This window comes from Embiotoca jacksoni, unplaced genomic scaffold (genome assembly GCF_022577435.1).
Source record: "Embiotoca jacksoni isolate LCO1_2020_lvr unplaced genomic scaffold, fEmbJac1.0.p SCAF_5, whole genome shotgun sequence".
NCBI lineage: Eukaryota > Metazoa > Chordata > Actinopteri > Embiotocidae > Embiotoca > Embiotoca jacksoni.
In genome coordinates, this window is record NW_027185403.1 from 11,295,612 (window position 1) to 11,320,612 (window position 25,001).

General features: G+C 44.3%; 1 protein-coding gene across 2 annotated transcripts in view; it reads right to left on the minus strand.

Moving 5' to 3' along the window:
- The window catches only part of ndst1a (N-deacetylase/N-sulfotransferase (heparan glucosaminyl) 1a), a 43,287-nt gene extending 18,932 nt beyond the window's left edge, over positions 1–24,355 (minus strand). The window contains exon 1 of one of the 2 annotated variants that reach the window (XM_069171885.1): positions 24,069–24,355. The gene's annotated coding sequence lies outside the window, so the exon portion shown is untranslated. Of the gene's footprint in view, positions 1–5,267; positions 5,366–24,068 lie in introns of those variants that run through there. The other variant, XM_069171886.1, reaches the window with a different exon arrangement.
- Positions 24,356–25,001: the final 646 nt, after the last annotated feature.

Genomic DNA, 25,001 nt, shown 5'->3' on the forward strand with positions numbered 1-25,001 from the left:
CCTGTTGTTTAAGGGTCTATGTTAAAGCCATTTCGTGTTAATGAATAATCATACTGAACACATGCTATCTTTGGCCAGCGTCTGCAGGGAGACAATAAGCTCTGCTGCGTCTCTAATGATACTGCTCACACGGGGTTGGGAGCAGGGTTTTTTTTTTTAGTGACACAACACAAACAGAGCCGAGGCACAGAAAACCTAGCATCTTGCCCCATTCACAGTAGGGATGACCGCCTCCGAACGTTGACCTTCAGACTGCGATACAGAGGGCTGCAGCAACTGAAGAAAGGAAGGGTGAGGGCATGAGAGGCAGAGTGAGAGAGCAGCTGACACACACAAAAAAAAGGGAAACCTCAAGGCCTTGAGTGCGAGGTAGCCAGATCAGGCTGGCTAAATAGAGAGTACAATACATTAGACTGGGATGGAGATGAGGATACGGCACTGACTGAGCAGAGTAATGGCTAATGGATCTCAAATGTCTGCACGCCCATCCCACCTAATGTGTCTCCTACTTTGTGTGCTACATATACCTTAGAAGAAGCCAAAAGTACAACCTCAAACATCTCTGTTCTCCTTTCTCCATAATAATACATGCAAAAATGCAGAGGAGGAAGAAAAGAGGACATGAATATTTCATGTTTTGCAGAAGCTGATGAGAGGTATAGCCGGAAGACATATTGGTAAGGTGAAGAGCAGCCAAAAGGTTCGTCAACACCAGAGAGTTTCAGTCTGCCAACAAGAGTCATTGTCTTAACTCATGCATGGAGGAGAGTCAGACGGAGACCAATGCGTAACTCATCGCCAACGTTTTCATTCTCAATAATGGAAAGAGTTCAGACTAAATATGAGCTCTGTAATTGAACATGTGGATTAGAAGTCTCCTTAAATTGGAGACGGCCCAATAGGAGGAGAAAAAAAAGAACAGAGAGGAACGTGAAGAAATGGAGACAAAAATAAAAGAAAGGACAAGTTGATCCACTACCAAAAGATTGGTGGAAGACATTAGCAAGGCGTTCACCCCAAACAGGCGAGCATCAATCTAAAAGCTTTGAAAAGTTCAATTAAAACATTTCACCTCATTATTTTAAAGCAGCTGAAAGATGGAGAGAGAATGAAGTGGAGGCATAAACAATAGCAGGTGACTGCCAAGAGGACAGACTAATGCTTTTCCTCAGGGTGGGTGGCCAGTCAAACCTGCTCGCTCTACATCACGGGAAGCAGGCCAGAACCATACTGCTAGATTAATGAGAGACGAAGAGGAACAGGGGGGGATGAAGGCTGGTCCTCAGCTGTAACAACTCTCTGGGTAAAAAGCGCGATGGTTGGCCATATGTAGCCTTGCACGTCCTGCTCCCTCTTTTCCCTCCCACCCTGACACTGCTGTTGCACTTCTTTTAAAGTGTGAATGAGACTAAGAGTCCCAGGGATTTGTGAGGAGAGTCAGTACATTAACACCATCAACCAGAGTCAGACTACCCGGTGGAGATCCCTTGGACAAATAAAGTTTTAAAGGAGAGCTGGACCCGCACGGTGCCTCAGGGCCCAACAGTGCCCCCATCTCCCCCTGCGCCTCCTCTCCCCGATCAGTCCCCTTGCTGCTGACTGACAGAAACAAACGATGACCCTCTGTGTTCAACCGCCACAGGCCTTGGCAACCGTAGGTTCTCCATGGAAACGCTACGTTGTGTTTCGAGGCATGGAGGCTGTGCTGGAGGAAATCGAGTGAGGGCAGTAATCCATAAGACACTCATCAAAAGGCTACTGCTGTTGTCACTTTTCTGTCTTTGTCTGTGTATTGATGTGGACGGACCGAAGAGGCTCGACCACGGTGGGGACAGACCTGAGAGAGCCATCAGAAGAGTTCAAACACTCAGGCTTTATACAAACACACAAACAAGTTTAGTGTGACTGTATGAAATGTTTTTGCGGGGTGTGGGTCAAGGTTAAATGGGTAATAACAATGCCAATGTAATCCCTAATCTGTAATCCTGTTAATCTCAACACTGCAAACAGTACCAAATGTGCTTATGTCAGCTCTGTTACTGTGTGAGATGCCTTGAAGGGATTAAGAAATGAGACACAATAGAGTGACTAGAGAGGGATTTTAACAGTCTATTAAGAGAGAGGGTAAAATGGTATCTATCTTCACTCAGCTTCGTTTTGAGATGGTGCATGTTGCTCATTTGGATGACTGTACTTCAATGTAGAGGTGACAAACTCAGTTTGTGGTGCTGACTATACACAGTTTCAACATCCCTGAGTGGCAATGCTCCACCACAAGTAGGGAGAAGCAAAGCTACAGCAAATTTCTTCATTTGCATTCAGCCTCCTACCCTTTCTTGCGAGAGATTAAACTTCAAAAAGCAAGAATTTTCATATTTCTTTTGAAGCACATCTAAAGCAACAAACAAGCACACAAGACGGGCAAGAACTCGCCTTCTTAAAGAGGTTACATTTAAAAGCCACAGTCACAGTCCCCCCCCCCCCTTAAGACAGCTTTGGCATTCATCAATATAGAATCAATCAATCTGAAATTTGAATTCCATTTTATGCATCCATTGTGGCTGCTGCGATTAACGGCTTAGGCCGTGAAATAGCGTGGAATGAGGCGCCGTATCCTCACTCCAGCTTCCGCCTCCCACCCTTCAGCCAATCTGAATGCACAAGCAGGCAGTTTCATTTTAGCTGCAAACATTTACACTGACACTTTCCTCTCCCTCTGTCTCATCAATTCATTTCATGCCACTGCGTGAAGGACAAAGGACTCGGGAGGGAAATGTAGTTTTGCCTTCTAATTCTCCAGAAAGTGACTTTCAGACAATTTCCCCTACCAAACCATGTGGCTGAATTATCACATCATTTCTCACCACCTCGATTTACTGTCCCCAAGACTGAGGCAATTTCACAGAGGAAAAATGCCTTTTCTCAGTTCACTCGTGCCCCTTCAATTACTTCTCAAGGCCCTACTTGAAGACCTCGATCCCAGTGCTGTCGTAATTGAAATGATTGCAATGTTATTCTTTGACATAGTAATAGGGCAAAGACAGAGACAGACTCATCTTCAAATACAGACAAGGGAGTGCAATCTTTTTCCTGAGAGCAATTATGAGCAGAATGGGAAGACAGCAAAAGTGTGTTCTGCGACAATTAGAGAGAATTGGGGGGGGGGGATCCCTGTAACACTATTGTACTGTAATTCCAGCTGCAGATAGAGCAATATCCCCACCCTCAGACTGCCATTAGAGAGATCATGTTAGATCCCATCAACACTGATATCATCCTCCTGGAAGATAACCTGAGCAGGCACAGGCATTATGGTATGATTACACATTCATATTATGTGGGGACGATTAGAACCAAGATGAATAAAAACACGGAGGGCAGAGAATAAAATATACATGGCACTCTCTGTTCATTTTCATCTTCGTCTCCCAAACCTGCCGTCTTTTTTTAAGATCTCAAGCAAGAGCTATAGGAACCGAGGAATCTGAGAGCATCAGGAAGTGTAAAATGGATTACCTCACAATGGGAAGAGCAGTAGATGAGCAGTGAGAGCCATGGGGAAACTGTGGCTGCATGGAGATGGAGTGGGGAAAGGTCATTAGGGAACGGACTAACCGAGATATGAAATGGAGACTTTCCTCAAAAGGTATTACTCCCCTGGGCGTTGGGGGAAGAGTGATGTGCCTGGAACCAACACCTTCATCAATAGCCCTGATCATCTCCATGTAACACGTGAAAAACACCACACACACATACTGTATATACATGCACAAACCTCTCCATCCTGCTGTTAACCACCAGCAGCTTGCAACCACAGTATATCTATTTATAGACACTCTGTGCTCCATTTACAGGCATGGGGACACTGCATCTGTACAATAAAAAAAAAAATCATCAAAAGCCAAAACTCCATTAAGAAGAACAGCCGAACCAACGTTGTTCCAAATAACAACTGATCCGAACAGGCAAGGGTTTCATGTCTAAATTATTTGATTGCACGGTGGACAAATCAACCAGATAATGATCACATAACGAGAGAACCGACTGATTAATCCGAAGAGAAGGCAATAATTGACCTCACTTTGGAGACTGTGCATGATTTCCATCTTTGAGTGACATTGCAGACACAGGAGGGGCGATCCTACAGTGTGTGTGCCACCGAAATGCATAATCATCTCCTTCATTCCTCTCTTTTGATGGTCTGACATCATGCATATGGATGTCCTGCAGGGCTGAAATTATGCCAGTGACATGTTTATGTGTGGAAATTATAGGTGGAACTTCAAGCAATGAATAACCCCCACACGTCTCCTACAAAAAAAAAAGAAAAGAAAACACACACATGGTCGAATGGAGAAAAAGGGCAGCTCATGGACTTGCGAGTGTAGAAATAGGCTTGTAGTGCCTCGGACAGCCAACGTGAGGCAGGGGGGCAGAGGGAGGAAGGGGTTGGTCGTTTATCATTTTTGTCAGTCCTGGTAGGAAAAGGGGGTGGTTCAGAGGGGGGAGGGGGGGGGGGGGGGCTTTCATATAAATTGAGTGTAGGTGCAATCAATGTGGCGTTGTTGTTGAAAGCAGGGAGGGGCGAGGGAGCCAGATCAATGTTGGTGGGAGTGACTGTTTGTTCCCATTGTTTATCTACTGTCATCTCAGGACACCGCTGAAGGACAGGGGAGCATGGCGGGCAACACAATGTCTCCATTGGGACTAAGGACTCGTAATGGGTCTCTCCTCACACAGACAATACGCATCACTCAGAGGTGAAAGTCATACTGCTTGTAGATAAGGCACATCTGTGTGCGAGTGTGTGAATGCGAGAGCGAGCGTGGGAGTTGGGGGACTCGGAGCTGAGGGGGCAAGTAGAGATAACAGCACTTGTGAGTGTGGTTTCATGCTGCAGGGTCTGCCGATCAAATCAAATGCCTATTCAGCTGCTACAACCGATGCAGGGCTGCGCAGAAAGTCTGTCTGAAGCACAACAGTTTTATTAAGGTTTTCACACCTGCAGCGGAACGGTAATAACGGATCTGCTGACCTGACATGAACCAGAGATGCTATCAAACGGCAACATTGCTCATGATGACTGCAGACGAATAGAAGAAAACGATCAAGCTAATAATAAAACCCCTGGGCATGCTGTAACACAGGCTGTGGCACACACATAAACAGTATAACCGTCTAATCTACTCAATCAATCTGGGAGAGACTGAGGGAAAGCAGCCAAGCTGACGGTGTATCCCGGGCTGCAAACGGGATAAGTACAATACCTGCTCGAAAAATGATGATGAGCTCGATTCAAGAGGCCGCCCAGTGAATTTCAGGTATTATGATTCCCAGGGGAGCCCTTCCTCTCCTCTCCTGCTTTCTCCCCTGCTTTTACACCTCCCTCTTCCATCTTCCCTTCTTTCATGTCCAGATAAGAAACGGCCCACACTGATCTGTCTGATTCGCGCAGCAGAAATGCGTTCCCATGGGAATACCACGGTGCGGAAGAATAGCTGACACAAGAGATGAGATTCTGTAGTGCTGCCCATATTTTTGCCTGCGAGATCAAACAGATAGGATTTTTCCTCCAGCATGAAAACACACTCCTAATCATCAGCTTGCTTTCAAAGCACAATCAAGAACAGCAGATAATGGATGGAAGCGCAAATTTGTCTACAGTATGTTTTTACATAAACAAACAGTAAACACTTGACACATGCCCCCCTCTTGGTAACAACAGGCACTTAATGTGTAAAAACTCCAACTGCAGAGAAATAGCCTGCCTCATGATTGGCTTATTGCAATAACAATAATTACACTCCCAGTTGTGGGCCCAGTCATGAATCCTATTACAAATCCTGCATGTTTTTTGAAACTGAGCCTCAGCTCCAGCTTTTCTCCTCTCCCTCTCATACTTTCTGCCACAGTCGCAGTTTTTGAAACGCAACCAAATTCAGGCTCTGCTATGTTCCCGTTTTCCGACGTGGCAGCGTTAACCCCCACGATTGTCTTTGCTGCTTTCTCAGGATTTAGGGAAAATAGAGATTCATCTAAAATATCATAATAATCAATTGTGTTTAGATGACACCTGACTAGTACAGCCAGTTTTCTATAGTTCATTATATTCAATGGTGAGGAGCGAGTACTATGTGAAAACTTGCATCTGACTGACATGACAACCAACATTTTCCTGTAGAAAACCTAATTCTGAAAATAAAGAGACACACTAAACAAAAGCAATTACAAAGAAAACTTTGTAATTATTCCTTGTTGTAAGGTAAGGTCATTCATTAAAAAGGAATGTATTCAGCACAGCTCTGTGTCTGTCTAGAGAAGGCCATCTTCAAAAGCTGAGTCTCTTCATCGAAGGACACGAGCGTGAAGCCCACCAACAGGCCTGTAGCCGCTACGGAGGATCTATCAGGTTTCATGGCTGAGAGATGGGAGACAATGTACATTCAACAGCTGTTGCCTGGGTGATTCAACAGTCACTTTTATGGTAGACTGGCAGAGAGAAACTCACGGCTAAAAACACTCGTAACAGCTAGTGTTTGCCAGAAGGCATGTGGGAGAATCTGGAACAAAGCTGAGGCAGGTTTTAGATGAGACCAAAAAGGAAGTTTTTTTGGAACATCCATGCTAAATGTTAAAACTAAACACGGTGGTGTCATCATAACTCATCGTTCTGCCAGGAAGTCAGGTCGCTGCAATATCATGATTGGAGATGCTTCCTCGCAGCAGGACCAGGTAGAGGGTGAAATGTAATATAATAAATACCTGAAATAACAAAGACTGGAAGTTTGGGCTTTAGAAAGACATCAATCCTAAACATGAGCCAAAAGATACACAGGAATGGCTTTAACACAACAATGTTAATGTCCTCAAGTGGCGGCCAAGTCAGCCTCCAGACCTCAGGCCAATCCAGAATTAGTTACAGGACTTTAAACTTGCAGTTCATGAAACTTGGCAGTGTCTGTACCAATTTGTAGTAAGTCTCTACATGAGCAGATACAAACTTATCCCCACATCAGCCTGTTATTGCTGACACACTAAATCTACTCCTGACAACTACTGTTAATACCTGGGCATAATTCAGTTTAATTTGTGGAGATCTGCTTTTACTTTAACGCAGGATCAGTGTAAAAAAAAAAAGAAAAAAAAAAAAAAAAAAAAAGGCTATTGTGTAGTAAAACAGTCAAACATAAGAAGTTAAGAGGGTTAATACTTGTTTAGGCATCGTATCTGCCAGGTTTCCTATCCCCTCTCCCAGACCCAAAATAAACACAGCCTTGCCACGGCTCGCCATTATCCCTTTCATAGCTTGAGTCTTAACTTTGCCACTGGTAGAGACTCTATTTCAGTGCTCTACCTGCGCCCAGCCAAGCTGCTTTCACTTCCTCTGTTCTCGTCCCGGACCAGAGGGTGAGGCATGTGTGGGTGTCACAGAGCTGACAGGTCTATCTGGGCTCTGTCTACTGTGCTGGCTATTCCCATTTCCCTCTTCACTGCCGCCTCTACAGCTGCTGTGCATCCGACTGTGACAACACACACACACACACACACACACACACACACACACACACACACACACACACACACACACACACACACACACACACACACATTTTGGTTTACAGGAGGAGGTAGCTGGAGCCTGTGCACAGGGTCAAGCCTTCACAGGGCAAGAAGATGCATGGTGTATGTCCTGGGACACACCACTCTCAAATCAAAACATTTCATTATTGTTTTGTAAGAAAAGGGAGCAGGCCGAAGGAGTGCAGCAAAGAGGAGTATGTGTATTTATGTGGGAAGAGAGCTATGCTTTTCACTGTCCGTTCAAGGAAAGCCTGTCAGCATTATGGATTAAATGTCACTGTGTAGCATCGTATACACAAGCACACACACTGCCTGACAGTTTAATGGTGTGTATATGTATATGTGTGCTTGTGTGCGTTTATGCGGATCGGCAGCGGGTTATGGGTCCTGCTCCCCAATCGGAAAAGCAGACTGTCTCGTAGTGCGTTAGCCATGTAAAATCTCAAATCTGCCTGCTACCAGCCATCCATAACAGACCAGCAGCTGCCAAAGTCAATGCAGTTCAGGCACATGCCGTCACCATAAACCCTATGTAACACATTTCTCATTTGATACGCCTCTCAGCCATTTGCTCTCCTGCTCACACAAACAGCAGTTTCACGCACACACAACCATTTTCACATCCACACAGACTTTTTTTTTCTTTTCTCCTTCTTCCCTCTGGCTGTAACAGGTGTGGTGACGGAAGTGAGGGTAAGACGGAGTAAGCCGATCCAGTCAGGAGGAGCCACTAGTTCTCCCACTCCTGCCAAAACACCCCAACTCCCCCTCCTATCCTTCACCTCCTGAAGGGAAACTTCCAATCAGTCGGCCAGATCAATACACCCTCGCCTAATGATATGAGGCTCTAAAGCTAACTAGAGGCACTTATAGAGAGGGGAATGTCTATTGATTACAAAGGGTTAACGAGGCCTTGTGTGCTAGCTACACTTCTTTTTTTTTAAGACTGGAAATGCGTGACTCAGTCAGTTAATTGATTCAAAATGGTAACTTGACTAGAGTTGAGAGTTTATTACGACTACTGTAAGGTCCGTGGCTTTGTGTTTTAACATTTAACAGTGTACACAAAGATGAAATGAGGCTGAATGAAATAATTATAATAGCTCCTCTGTCAGCACATAGCACGTTGCCACAATGAATCAGTGCAAGATGAACTAGATCACCAGAAAAAAAGCAAACTGGTAAATCTTTTATCTGCACTGCAAGTAAAAATACGATAAGGTTCAGGATGCCACGACATCTTTGCTCCAATATTAATTATTCAGCATTGCCTTTTCTAACCCTTTAATTATACATCAATGTTAGAATAACAAAGGCTAAGGACGCTCACTGTGTTCCTGCTTACAAAGGCCATGACAATGAAACCGGATGGGGGAACTTTAGCCTTTAGGTAAGTGGCTGGAGGAAGACGGAAGAAAACCGACCTTCAGGCTGCTTTCCCCTGCTGTCGAGCTGTCATTTATGATGTGTCCTCCTCACCCACTGTGTGATCAGAGATCAAAGGGTTAACTGAAACTCTGGCCTATAGCCCTGTGCTTACATTATTCAACAGCTTGTTACAACAGCCTGTTCCCTGATCTCACACACAGGGAGACGGAGCTGGAAACTCCAGGGAGGGGAACACTGGGGACGAATAGCCGGATTAAGAAAAAGGGAATGACAGAGAGAGACCGCAAGGCTGGAGAGAAGAACGATAGAATAGAATGAGGGGTGCACCTGAGAGATGAGGAAAAAAGGTGAGCTGTGCTGTGTGTGCTGGGTGGGGGTGGGGGGGGACTTATTGGGATGAAAAGAGGTATGAAAAGGGAAGGATGAGAAACTGGTGAAAGACAGTGAGTGAGCACAGGTGGGTGAAATAGGCAGAGGAGGGCTGTCCGTCTAATGTGCCTGTTACCGGAGAAGAACCTCTGAATATGGATGTCAAACCTTTGACCGCATACTGAATTTGTAAGCCAAGTTCCACATTTTGTCTGACGTGTACAGATGTTTTAAACAATATCTAAAATGCTGCAATTCCAGTGTTTTCACAACCGAGTGGCAGAAAATGTCACAGTCCATTTACGTACGTATGCTGAAACATAATGGTGATGGAAGGCTTTACTGGGAAAAAAAAAAAGTTCAAATTCATCCCTTTATTTCACTTCCCAATTTGAATAATGGACACCTGAAAATTGTCTGGTGTTGTGTTCAAACAGATAACAACATCCAGTGGCTTTACACTCTCCTGAAATAGTACTTTCAGACATACACACTCACACGCGCAAAACAACAAAGCAAAACAACATCCATCAGATGAGCACTGAACTGACAGCGACCATGTTTTGGGAGCGCCCTGTTTATAGTCCCAGACTTGTGCTGCTGCTCAGTGAGCGGGCTCCTTTGTTCATTAATTGATTGGCCTCCCCTGCTGGGCCTCAGTAACTAGGTTACACAGATCCATGAAAAGAGGAGGATAGCCCCCCCCCCCACGGTGAAAGGCAGTGTACAGATAGACGACTCCGGGGCAGGAATCCGAGTGTTAATATAACTAATGGAGTGAGGACGACAGTAACTTTATTGAGATCACCCTCATCTAATTAGAGCAAGCAGCTGATGAGAGCAAAGAGAGACGGGAAGGAACGCTGGAATCCTTTATGCAAAGGTGATGTCACTGTTATATCAAGGGAAAGGGTGAGGCTGCAGGGAGGTGAAGTGATGGCTGCTAGAGCGAAAAGGGAGAGACGGCGTGATGTTTACTATCCAGCTGTCACAGACATCTCTCTCTCTCTCTCTCAGTCATACTGACAGGAACCTCTAACATCCCATCACTTTGCTCGCTCCCGCCTCTTGTCCCTACAAAAAGGAAGAGAGGCTTTTCTAATTGAAGGAAGGAGCGTGCAGAGGTGGTGATGAGAACTTCATTCTGATCTGAATCTGATCTGATCTGATTCCCAGGTCACCGAGACATTTTCTCTAGCTGAAGCAGCAGGCCTTTAGTGCCGTGCTATTGGATGAAACAGAGTAACCTCAGACCTGAGACAAGAGACAGAGCTCAGCAGCCAGAGACACTATGTACTGGCACTGCTGTAATGTCAGGACTGGAGAGGCAACCGTTTTACTCATTACCCACGTTTTTTGCCATTTGTTTCTCCATACTCAGGTTAGAAATGAAGAATTGGAGAAACATCTCCCTTTAAAGTTTGTAAAATATCAGAGGAACAAAAACAGAAAATGATGAGATGCCAAGAATTGGTAGATTACACTCCTAAAATTAACTGTTTATTATATAAACCGAGTTGTTGCACAGCTGTTTATATACAGTAAGAATTTGATTATTGTGACTGCTTAAGCTCTTTATTGGCTGATTACATCACGTGTGTGTGTGCCAAAAATTATTTTGTCAATTAGTTTTTTGGTCAAAATACAACAAAGTCCAGAGCTTGAGGCGCTAGAAGAAAAAAAAAAAAAAAAAAAAAAAAAACTGGCACTCTGCCGTCAGCAGTGCAAACAGGCTGACCTCAGACAAGCCACCAGAGCCATCAAAACCATAACCACTAACCAAAGTCTTTGAAGATGTCACACGGGGGTAGAGATGGAACTGTTTTTGGGAAGCCCATGTTTTGTTTTTTGCAGGCGAATAAAAAGATACAAGAAATTCAAGAGGTTATAATTGGATATTTATTTACATATAAACGATGCAAATGAATTAATGCAGTATTTGAATAAACTGCCCTCCTACAAAAGGACTACCATAACCCTAAATTTAGATTTAAAGAGGCGTGAAAACCTCCTTGCAAACAGTAAATGTCTCGCCCAGCCCTATAACTCCTCCAATAACAGAGACAGAGACATACTGTGCCCTCCCCGTCTGCACAGGGTGCAACAGCTGATCCAACGGAGGGTCTGCATCTACTCCGCATACCTCTGAGGATACAAGTTTCCACCATACAGTTTATCCCTCAGGTGACAGGACTGAGCTCCCTGCACTAACGGAGATCAACACAGGCAGATGGGGCGGTGGGGAGCGTGGCAAACAGTGCCAATTTCAGCCTGATGAATATGGGACCTGAGTGTGCTGATGGCGGTCAATATGGCGGATGATGGGTGTGGATGTCATCGGCAATAGGTTGGAATCCAAAATAAAATCAAACAAGGCCTGAGGCCGTCTTTGAAATAAAGGACAATCAGAGTATGACTTGGCAGAAAATTCCGCTGGCATAGTGCTTCTCGACCCAAGTGGGGTGTAACAGCACGCAACATAATATTAATATATTATTTGATTCCCCCGCCCCCGAGCGGTGGAGTCATAATGCATTACGAGCTCCAGTGAGACTCAAGACCCCGAGCAGCAGAGCAGTTGACCACCTCTCACAAAAGATGACTTCCCGGTCACATGAGGATAGTCAAGCGGAGATGAGGTTAATATTACTGTCACTGGTAGCCAGAGGGAGGGAAAAAGAAGAAGAAGAGGAGAAGAAAACGAAAGCAAAATCCAAAGCATTTTACTTGTATTCCTGCAAACTCCAAATTACGTGCTCTGCAAATTGCAAAGAAAAAGCAGTCCACCTCCTCCAGACAGCTCCTCTAATGGTGTTGTCTTTAAAACCTTTATCACTAATTCATTACTTGTGATTTTCCAGCAGCAAGGGTTGAAGCTTTGTCTTCTGTCTAATTGAGAGCTCGAGGCTTCAGGCCGTAATCAGTCAAACCTACTAACAGCTTTCCTTGAGGGAGGCTGCAGTCAAAAACAGAATTATTGTAGCACTAGGCCATTTTCCGTGTGTGCAACTTTAAATTGCATTAATTTCAGACTCTCCAGAATGGTGATTTACTGAGAGGGTGAAATGTCAGGCTGTAATGAATGTTGAGGTTTCCCCGTTTTGTCCTTTGTCAGGATGTGAATGCTGTCATTGACGGCATGACATTCAAAGAATATGCCACATATTCAAGACAGGAATTTGCAGGAACTTTCACTACCCGTCTAATCAATAAAAAACTTTCAAAGGGGAGAAAAGCCATTTTCTTTTATGCAATACTTCTTGTTGCTGGAGCCCCCTCTCCCCCCTCCACCACCACCACCACCATCTCTCCCCTCGCACATGGAAGCATACACACAAGTCTAATTAGCCGTGTCGCATCCCGTGATGACTCCGCCATTTCCTTGCACTTGGAAGATTAACCACCACAACACTTATATCAGCCTCCACATCAACACAATTAGGTGAAGAGTGAAACGTGAGACATGCTGTCACATCTCCCCGGCTTCATTAGGGCGCACAAAAGACAACTTGACGACAGACAGACCACCGCATCTGCAGGTTGGGGAGGTGCTCGAAGCAGGTGTACTTAGCAACCCCGCCGCCATGGTATGTGGTTTAGAACTTGCCCTAGATCATACAATACGGCCGGGTTTACTGTTGCTGGTGGAGGTTATAAAAGGAGCTAAAGGCCATTTCACGTTAAAGATAGCACCTGTAGTTTTCACTTGGCTTGACGTTTAACAACTAGTGCCATAGGCTTTAAAAGGTTTTTGAGTTTTGAGGTGAATGTGAAATGCAAAGTCAATCACTCTGTGTCCTCCAGAGTTGTCATGAGAGTACAAGACTGAAGAGAGTCAGGGAGGATCCTGCTGAGGACAATCCATTGTTTAAGATTGTTTCCAGATGCTCTGTAGTTTAGACTGTTGCATTTTCTGGCCATAATTTGTCATTCTTTCAGTCAATCTTGAGGTTGAAGATTGGCTGTATTAGTTCTCGTCAGCCAAGCCACCACCCAAAGCATGAGTGCATTGTGAGCAAGTGAACTTCTGGGACCTTTGGGTGCGTTTGTCTTTCTTCAGTTACAAGAAATCTTTCAATAACTACTGGAAATTATTTTATACAGAGAAGTCGACCATGCTTTGAAACAAAAACTAAGAAGAACCCATTCCCCCTGCGGTCCACATGCTTTTTAATAAACAGCTATTTTATGCCAAGAAACAATTTCTGGAAGAACACTGTGTATTTGTCATTTCATGGCAGGTTAATCGTCAGAATTACATGAAGCTTAGAAACAAAAGTGGAAAAATCCAAAAGGAAGATCAGCTGTAAAATATTTCACCATAACCAACATGCCATATTAAAAAAATATAACCACCTGCACTAATGATACCATTAATTAAAGGGCCCATTTGTCATTGAAAAGTAAACTAAAGAGCAGCCCTATCGTGAAAACTCAAAAAACTCAACTGGAACCGAATATGAATCATTAACTAACAAGACACATAAACTACAGTAGGCAGCAACTCGGTGTGACCTATTAATAACTGCTGACGGCATTTCATTTACACAAGTGTGGATTACAGGCAATGCATTATATAATGCAGGAACAACAACCATTCACTGATTAAATGTATTTTTCAAAACGTGTACGAGTTTCTGTTTCTTTGGTACATTTGACAGAAGGTTGAACATTTTTGGGACAGAACAAAAAAGGTTGCGCTCCAATGTGACAGACGAGTGCAGCACCCAGACGGTGTGCAAGTTATCTTGTACCTTAGCTTAAAAAAAGGAAAATATTTGGCCACATTTTGGATTTAACGATTTAATAATTAGACAAAGGGAAAGTATGTATTGAGAACGTTGAATCCAATCACCAATCCACTCCCGCTGACCAACACACACTGCAGCACTACAAAACGAAGATCTAGAGCCTTGCAGCGTTTTTGGATAAGAGGCTGTTTTCCACTGTTGGAGTATTAACATTAAAAACAACATCATGGAGCAATCTTTTATGTTTCCATTTTCTCCTGCTTTACACATGCCAACATCTGTTTTGACCAACACAGAAGCTAACCAGCAGAAATGTTAAACTTTCATTTCAGAATTTCAAAACTCTAAGATAGTTATAGTAGTTACCCTAACTGACAGAATATTTTAGGAAATAAATTTAAATGAAAAAGCTACATACTTAAAACACATTTCTTTGGTTGTATTTGATTGACAATGTCCCACATCATTTGCTGCTCAGTGGACAAAGGAGATGAGTCAATGGTTTGGCACACAATGAACTGGAATAAAAGCCAACATAATAGTCTCCCTTTCATTTTATTATAATCAGGGTTTGTTTGGAATTGAGAAATGACTCTGAATTAGATTGAAGTCATGAGACTGCCAAAGATTCCCGTCCTTATACGACAGCTATGTTTTCCTATTTTGTAACATTGTATTTTGAAAAAATGTGATTAAGTAAAAGTAAGTTTGCAGCAGGCAGCCATAGTATTTGTCTTTTTAATCGCAATACAGAGAAATGTTATTTTTTTTCATTGAGATGTTAAAAACATTGTGTTCACTTATAATGGAGGCTACTATATACTTTCCAAAAAAGCTGAATCTTTAAGAAATTGGCAAAATGTTTCTTGAAGCACCAAATGCTTACATCTTAATATAAATGGTGAGTTCTCCAAAGTCAATTCAGATGCTCTATCTATGGTCAGAATCAGTGCCGTATCATCTATATTGCTTTTCAGCAAAGTGACGAGCAGATGCTGCAGTGACAACATTAGGTCTTGCCATGTAATAGGTTAACAAAAATATCTGGATCAGCCTTCAAAAGTTGTTGTTGTTGCTGAATCCTCGCACAATGTTTTCATTTAGACCTTCAGACCACCTGAAGGCTCCCCAACAGGGAAAACTCTTTTTCACTGCACGAAGCGCAGCCGCGGACAGGAAGGCAGAGATATCCTTATGATCGGATATGCTGTCAACTGACATTAGAGCGCATAGCAGATATTTACAGCTTTCTGGAAACATCTGTAGACTCATAGAGGACTGTCAGGCAGGCAGGGTAAACAACATGCTTACTAGCATCTCACACCCCCATGCTATCCAGGTCTGTCAATCACAGGAATGAAGCTAGTGGCTACGACTCAGATGTGGATGAAAGAAGGCTCTGCAATGGATGGTACACGTGCAGCAAGCAGCAAAACCACGAGGCGCAAAAAAAAAAAAAAAAAAAACGAGGCAATTTATTGGTAAAGACAAAGAAGAGAGTTTAAGACTCAAAGAAATAACAAAAACAAAACAAATGGGCAGCTAATTGAGCTGTTTAGCTCAAACAACCGCTTTAGTGATAGCTTGAGCAGCAAGTTCAAAAATATCTAACAGAAGAAGAAAGAGATGAGAAATCTGCCACTAAACAGAACAGAACAGAGCGGAGCAGAAAACATGCAAAGGAGGAAAACAAGAGAGTTAGAACAGAGGGAAACCGAACAAAAGACAACAGAACACAGTCGGAACACAGTGGAGCCGAGCACAACACACCAGAACAGGCTGTAATTGTGTTGTGCGGGACTGACCCCAGCGCATCCCAGCAGGCATTGCATGATGAATGGGCCTGGCGATGACTACATCCCACATCACCCCTCCTCTTCCTCACATGCTCTTTTCTCTCCCTCTCTTCTCTGTCGCCACTATTAGCCCTCCTTCTGTCCCTCCCTTCTCTCCCCTCCTTTCCCCAAAACCACACTCTATTCAGCTGCTGCCATCCCACAAGATTAATTTGCATTCAGTGCACTTAGTCCTCGTATTGTGCTCTGACACAATGACATATTACAGTGTGCACAGCACACCTATTAAACATATAGTGTAGCTTGAGGGACGATGTTTTTTTTTTTTGTTGTTTCGTTTTTTTGCAAGATGGTTATGATAAAGTACAAATGTGTCGAGCAAGCACGAGGGTACAGCTTGATTGGTTACGAACACAGAGAGGCTCGGACACACGAGTCACAGTGCAATCATTGCAGGAACAGTTAGATAACCTCGATTAATGATTCACTAGACCTAAACTAATAAACTGGGTCAGATTGTGGTAGCAGTGGTAGCAAGAGCAGCGAGACCTTCAGGTTAGGCTGTGTGAGAAGGAACGGCAGCAGTGAAAGAGAGCTTGAAAAAGAAAATTAAAGAGGAAAAAAAAAAAGCGATACAGGTGTTGGTGTTACTCCACTGTAGATCCTGAGGAAAGAGACAGTAATGTATGGGAAATAGGCTTTTTCCTCCAGCTCTCTTTGCTCCCGTTCTCTTTCTACTGTTCCATCGTGCCCATGTCCAAGGGGAGCAAAAAAAAAAAAAAAAAAGGGAGACCAAATTTAATTTGCTACACTGTCTCTAGCCATCACCCACTGCGCCTGGGGGCAAAATAAATGGATTCTGGAACTTAAAAAGATGAGTGAAATAAAGAAATGAAACGGAGCACTCAGGAGAAGGCGTCAGAGACAATAGCACAGAGGGTGGCAGAGAGAAATGAGAGCAGAGTTTGAGGGGAGCGGAGGGGCGGGCAAGAAGCTGGGCGGGTGCTATGTAGGCCAGATATTAACTGTATGGTTATCATAAACCGGCTCTGAGGCATGGCCATCTGGAGAGGCCACAAGGTTACTCAGACAATCACATCAGGCTGGTGATAGTAGCCACTGCTGACGGTACGACATGCAAACGTGGAGGTGGCTGAAGGGTTAACAACCCATTACCTCACCCTGTTGCACTCCCAGAGGAGACACAATATGGGGTATGGTGGCGGTGCATGTGTGCATTTTCTTCAAACCCCAAAGTGCACCTTTGGGCTATTACTCAACAAAGGGGAGCTCAATGGAGTGACATCAGCAAAGACACGAAGCCTGTGTGCAGAAGGCAAGTGGGAGACAAGGGCGTGGACGATGGAGACTGGGGAGGATGTGGACTACTGTGGAGTCACATTACTTCCCTCTAGCTCTTCCCTACCTGTCACAGAAGCACTTTGAGGACTCAACGGGAAAGCCAGAGCCTTGACAACTTCAAATGGCTGCATTGCTGGGGTAGATCAGAGGCAATGGAGAAATAAAGGAAAGAAAAATAGAAGAAAGGAATCTAAAAAGCACCAGGCTTGTTCAATGTATAGCCACAACACTATGTTGTTGTGGGATGTCATGAATTTCATTATCTAATTCTCGACTGAAGTTCATCCACTCCTCAGTCCCAGAGTTGAAGAAAAGAAGGGAGGGCCTCCACCCCGGCCTATTGAGAGCCAATGAGCTCTGGTCGAGCTGCAGCAGAGAGTTGGGGGCCATTACCAAGAGAAAACAAACACAGACCTTTGGCCAGGCACACACAGTCAGGCCTAGACACCTGCGTCCCATTCACCAAACATATCCGGCCACTTAATACTTCACAGAGGGGGTAGGCTGGTGTTTGTGTTTGCAGGCTTGCACACCCCACTAAAGTTCCTTTAGTTTAGCCTCTATACCCAAACAGCCACCATGCCTCCCGGTAAGCACCAAATGCTTGCTGCTGTAGCACGTTGCGCTGAGAGCAGCCAGCCGCAACACCACCTGACCGTCACAACTGACCCCACTCGAAACTGCACTCTCTGAATAAAACTGGCCAAAACCTGGCAAAACAAAGCTCATTCATTCTGCTGTCATTTGCAGCCTCCAGCCGCCCTTCTGTCTAGGTGCCCCAGCTGTGTCTGTACTGACCTCCGGGTTGCCAACACCTGTCCTGCACAGACAGGGAACAGGCACACACTCACACACCAACATACACACCTCCCTACCACCCAGGATGGATGAGAGACAGCCGGCTGAGCAGACAAGGCACTGCCTCGGATCAGTGGAGGGGTACACTAGGAGCTGCCAGAAGCTAAGCCTTGGGTCGGCACCATTACAATTCTTTCCACCTCAGCTACTCAAAATGGAGAAATGGTCTCTCATCAGCTGTGGACACTTTGTTTTGTTTTGAAGTGGGGATGACCCCTAACACTGGCGATACACTCAGAGTTTCCACCCAAAGATTAGGGCAGATAGCAGGGCTGAGCTGTTTAGATGTATTAATGGCCGTTTGCACGCCACAATGCTTTGTTTGCAGTGAAGTCAAATGCACTCACAGATGGGAGCCGACTGGACACCAGATGACTTGCTGTGATGTGGTGGCATGGTCTGCTTTGGGGCGAAGAGACGGGGGAGAGAGGCAAAGAGAGGAGAGCAGGCGCACTGGGCACCAGATGCCCTGCTGAAGTTTAACGGAGTCCTGCTGTCCTGGCGGAGCGCCGTGACGCTCTGGCCTGGTCCACTCTCAAGCATCAGGACGGTGAACAGACAAAGGTGTCACAGACCTGCCCGTTTTTTATGCTGTACTGTTTTGCAAGCTAATAACAGCCTCTATCATCACAGGCTAACAAAGGAAAACTGAAACCTCGACGTGCCCTTGTGTAGGTGTTCTCTCCTCGCTTTCTTCACAGTATCACTGCTCATCATGACTGCGCTGTAAACATAAAGTCTCGCTGGTAAACACAGAACATGGGTTTCTTGGCAGCATCGGGTCAAAGCTGCGATCTTGTTTAAGCTTTAGAGGGAACCAAACACAAGCAAATATCACAGCAACTGCAAAAAAGGACACTGATAATATACTCTTGCCTAAAATAAATAAAACTGAGGCAATTTAATACAACAGCTCTGCAATGACTCCCACGTTCTAGAAGGTCCTAACATTCAGTTTTTTGTCTAAATTATTTCAGATATTCCACTTTATGGTCATTTTAGAGGCTGCAGTTTGTGGTGCTGTTGAATACTGAAAGGTGTTTCTAATATTCTGTCCACTTTATTTGCATCAATGAGGGCAAATTACACAATAGAAACACCTCTCTGTAGAATGCACCACAATAACCTCTAAAACCAACTATAAAGTCGGGTAAACAAATAAAAACCACGAAAATATCAGTAAATTCACGAGTGGAGGTTTGTTTCACTGCAGGGTTAATCTCAGCATGGGGTGCAGATCAACTGTCAAATGAGTGGCTAATTTGATGATACATATGATATAATAATGATTTTTACATTATGTGTGACATACGTGTAAGGAACGTTTGTTTTCAAAGGAGATATTATTGACTGAAATTTTGTTTTGAATTGTTTCTGTAAGTCTCTAAATATCTGTGTAAACATTTCAATAAGAAAGCTTGAAGTTCTACTCGAACTTAAAATGAATGTGTGTAAAACCTTTAACTAGAGTGTGTTTCTCAGAGACAGACATGCAAATAACTTGCGCTTTCCTTTTATATTTAAATCTGCCAGTTGCTCTTTGCAAGAACATTGTTTACAACTTGAGGCATGCACGAGTGAGGGCGGCACACATGTCAGGTGAAAGCATGTGTGTGTGTGTGTGGTATCTGAAGTGCAGCCACACACAGCCGAGGCCGTCCGACAACTGAATAAACACACAGACTTTACACTGGCAGAACAGCCTTCCTCACAGATTTCCTTTTTTATTTTTTAACAGTAATAGTACACAATCTTTCACTTCAATACATCTTGCTAAAAGTTTCTCAATAGGAATACTACGTACAGTGTGTCTTGATGCAGTGCTAAGGCAACACACAGACACACATCTCCAACTACGAGTCTGAAAAAGAGCCATCCAAACAGCCAAATGGAAAGAAAGAAAATCTAATCGTATCCGATGACTGATAGCACTTATGATGAGGACGGGGTTAGAATATCCTGCAGTGAAGTGGTGCGTTCCCATTACTGCATCTCTCCATCTCTGAAAATGGCTTCATTAGCAGGCGAGCACCGAGAGCTCCCTCGCCGAGTGTATGAACGCGCAGTACCCTGAGGGTCCGCCGGAATGGCTGAGGTGAAGTCCATTAACACCCGACAGCTTGTTTTTTGACCACTAAATAAAACAGGGTGTTTTTCTGCGTCTGCAGTATAAATAGCCTTTAGCTTTAGGGGCTGAGGAGCACACATTTCTGGGGTTAAAAACTCCCACTCAAAGAAGAAAACTAAACCCACAGATTGACGTGTGTTGATCCAGAACCGGGTGAAGTTGTAACTTCCCATATAAAGAGCAATGGCACACAGTTCCCAGGAAATGATGGACCTAAAGAAAAAAAGCTCCTTGCCATAACTTCTCAAGCATCGTAGGTTGTAATGATTTTTCTATTCATGACAAGTCATTTAACTGCCAATGTGGGCCTAATCAGACTACAGTACTCAAGACGATTGAAGGTTTTCCTTGTACGTCATTCACTGTATCTTATCCTGGATCAGAGTGTCACCTAAATGGCTAAAATGATTTAAATGTCTGTATCTTAATGGTGGGTGCAATAAGCCAAAGAGCTATAAAAAAAACAAAAAAAAAACATGCCGTCTTCTTCTTGGGAATAAATCCATATCTCACATAACCTGTCCTGCTCTTCTAGCATACTTCCCGATCCCTCCGGCAACCAGAGCTGGCTACCTCTGAGCCTATGACATAGCTCTTACTTTCCCAGCACTTGCGCTCCAATCATGTGTCATCTGATGAAACGCTACACCCTAGTCACCATTATTCGTCTGGATACAGGAGCCTCTGGAATGTATCGGATTCCTGCCTCAGGGGTTTGCACCTTGGAAACACGGTCCTACCTCCACCAGCTGGCCTCTCCCACTTTTCCTCCCCCCCCCCCCCCCCCCCCCCCCCTCCCCGCTCTCTCTTCGTCCATCTTTTCCCTTCAGCAAAATTCCACTGGAGGCCTGCTGGATTTACACCGCCTCATTGCCCATCTGACATGTGCTCAGAGTTTTGACGTACATCTCACAATTGAGCGACAGTTTAGAATTTTGGGACCATTTTCCTGCCTCCCTTAAGTCACAGCTCCAGCTAAAGAGTAAACACCACAATGAACTTTACCCTTTGCTCAACCGCAGTTGATGCCGGGTCATACAGCCCTGGATGCTTGAAAGCAAACACCAGACCCCAAACAGGAAATTCAAATTAGAAAACAATTTTGTGCCCTGGTGCAACAATGGTATACAAGATATCTTGCCTCTCCAGAGAGCAACAGTTATGCCATGCAGTACTCAGGCCTGTAGTATTGAGTATCTCTGAGTCACTGGCCTGCGTAATTCAGTCTAAGGAATTATGACAGTGGAAAATCATTTCCCTGGGCCGGGGATAGGAGGCCATGGCTAATCGTTCAGTAATCTGATCTGCCTGCATACTGTAGCATTCAGCCGCTAGCCTAGCCAGCCAGTCACACATGTGGACACCCCCAATGCCTGCCAACTGTCTGATGGAGGCTAGCACTATTTAAAAAAAACAACTCTCCAGGTTTTCCTGAGGATTACAGATGCTATCGGATCATTTGCTAATACGCGGTTGTGCTGTGCTGTTTGAAATGTATTTACTCTGCTCCTGCTCTCCAATACCCCCCACACGACTGCACAGCCTCAGCCAGAAAATGCCACAGCCACATTCCAGGCAGAAAAAGGCACTTTAATGCAAACTCCTTTACAGGCTACAATCGTGCAGCATTTTGCATTCTGCCGTATTAATCCAAATATCTTGATTTCATGAGGAAACATCTGAGGTTGTCAGTCAAACAGCAGGATGTTTAGGGTACGCTTCCAATTGTAGATTCCTGCATCTAGTGGAGCCAGTGGTGTTGTAGTAGTGTATGAATAAGAGCCATAGGAGGCAGTACTGTGGCACAAAGCAGTGCTTATACCCAGCAGAGCGGGTTGTGGGGCTTGAGTTTTGGAAAGATGCCTGGCTTCAGCCCCACTCTAAAGAGAGGTCTGCCCCCCACACACCGAGTGTGGCTACAAGGGGCACTGACATGGAAAAATACAAGAGCTGGCATGTTGTCGCGGCCTGTAGTTCCCAACAATTACCTTGTGCAGTTTTAAATGTGATGGTATTGTTTACTGATTACGATTGAATTCCCTTCCTCCTCCATGTGGAGATAAGAAACAATAAAACAGTCAAAGATCTGATCGACAACAAACCACCTTTCTGCTCCCTGTTCAAACCTGAAGTCTAAAATGAAGAACTGTCTGTGATCATGTATCATTCTGATGAACGTCCACGGCCTGCTTGGTGACGTGATCTGTCATATTCCATCATACCTACGGTGTTTTATCAACCTCATGGCGCTGCAACCCAGTCGCACCATTTCGCAGGTATATCTAAGTGAAAAGATGCTGATATATGATCAAATGGCTGCAGCAGCAGTGGCAGCCATTATCAACTGAAAGCGCTAGATCACAGCATGTTTGGCAGCCAGTGGGAGCCGTCAGATGCAGGGTTAGAACAACCAGACAAACAGTTGGCGCGGATAAATAGAACGCAACTTAAGATTCAGCTCGCCACAAATTTTTACAAACAAATGACAGCAACCATGCTTGGTTTTTTTTTTGTTGTTTTTTTTTTAATCCAATCTGCAAATGGAATAAGCCCTTCTTTTTTTCTTTTTTTTTTAACAAATGCAGGGTGGAACATGTGACAAACAACACATGGCTTGGGAAGAGCAAAAATGTGAAGCATTGGTCAAATAAATCTCCTGATACATAGAAGCAGAAGGACAGCAATTTTCAGTTACAAGAATGACTTCTGCAGCTGAGGTGAACTGCAGGGAAAGTCCTTATGACTTTGACAAATACATTCAGAGCGTGAGTCATTCTTCTCTAGTAATCTCTTACTCACATAGGTGCACGCTCCCATGCGCGTACACCCCAAGGCAACAGATTTCAGGCAGGTCTGGACTGTCCCCCTTTTCTTTCCACCTACAGAGCACAGTCAAAGTGTTTACAGTACTAAATAGATGCAGCTCTTGGTGGAGACAGACATTTGCTCCATGTAACACACCAAAGCAGTTTTAACACATTAAAACTGCATATGCAGCTTTGCAGACCATGCAGTTCAATCTGTCCTACTTTCTCAAAAAAGCATTCGGGGAATGGTATATTTTTGTCAGCATTATTTGTTGTTTACGCACAAACACAGCTCATAATTGGAAAGAAATAGTTTGGATAATGTTCTGATATTTGGGATAACCCGCCTGCAGAGGATTCCTACAGGTAGCTACAAAGTCATCTGATGCATCAAACCATAATTAACCCCTAAATCATTTTTGGACAAATGTTAAAGCAGTTCTTGCATTCCAATAGAGCATATTTTGTCCACCTTTGCATACAAAATCGTTTGGCCTTTTCGTCGCAAGAGAACCACTAGACTGTAACAGGTAAAGTGTTACAGTGCGGTCAGATTGTTAGCGCCAGTTTGATGAGACTCTATAAGATGAAGCTGCTACAAAGTTTACAGGAACAAGTTCCTCGGTTGTCGCTGGTACCGGGGCTGCTTTAAAGGATCCGACTCGATGAAGGCATTCCGATGTTAAATCACAGAGCAGAGCAGCCGGACACGGGCAGCTCTATCTATCCTGAGCACAAACTTCGCCCTGACCCGCTGCAACAATAACGCCAGCGTCCTTTCTCCGCTGCCATACGGACGAGCGGAAAGCTGCAGCGAGCCTCCACAATGTCGCCGGCGCTTTATGTTTCCAGCCGGGGGGGAAGAGTCAGGCCGAAAAAAACTGGCCTCATCTCCGTCTGCGCCAGACAACGTACACTACTAGCCTGGCCTGGGAGACCGAGCGGCGGCGGCGGCGGGGCTCTCGACCGTGTACCAAACGCGAGCAAAAACACGGCGACGAGACTTGTGTTGTGTCGACGTACTCACCTTGTCTGAGCGGAGGTGGAATATGGACAACAACACGCGATCTGGCCGGGATGAATTTGGGATTGAAGCGCGCTGCAGGGCGCTTGTCGTCGTCTCGGTTTGCTGTCGGCCGTGATGTGGAAGAAGCGGCAGCACGGCGGACTCGGCTGAGAGAAATCGGGAAATGTGAGAATGCCCCTCTCTTTCTGCAGCTCTGTGCACCGGCAGTAGCCCATAACTGTCGTCAGGAGGCGCCCGCACGGCACTTTTTTTTTTTTTTTTTTTGGTCTCATGCGCATGCATGCGTAGCCCACTACAGAACTCCTCAAAGAAATCTCTGTACGGTCATATTCCTGCAGGGGTTTATCTGCATCCGTGCTCTTCAGCACAGAGATTATAGTGGCCTTGATTTTCTGAGTGCTACTGCTGTTATAGCAATTTAAAAGTGCAGAATTATCCTGAACGTTTTCTCCGCAAAAGGAGCTCAGGGGTCGTCAAGATGAATTTGATTAGTCATCACATGCAGATTACACAACAAGGGCTCAATGTAAAAAAAAAAAAAAAAAAAAAAAACATTTTTAACCAGTTTTCATTTATCTCCGTTTCCTAATAAAAAAAAAATAAATCACTCCAATATTACCATAACATCAGTAATAGTTTTCAGTTATAGTGGTTTTATAATCCTCATGATCCTCCAGATTATGTCATTGTCTTTTGATACTACAATTTTAATGGATATTTTCATCATCTTTTAAGATACATATCTCTATATTGTAATTTATGTTATTGGTTATTTCTACGATGAACAGCAAACACCAGCAGCTTCGAAGGACATAGAAAACTTATATAAATGGCCTTTACCCAACAGGACAACAAGAACACTGAAAACTAATTTCTCAGTGTACCACAAACGAGGATAGTACAACACCACAAAAACCATCAACACAACTCTTA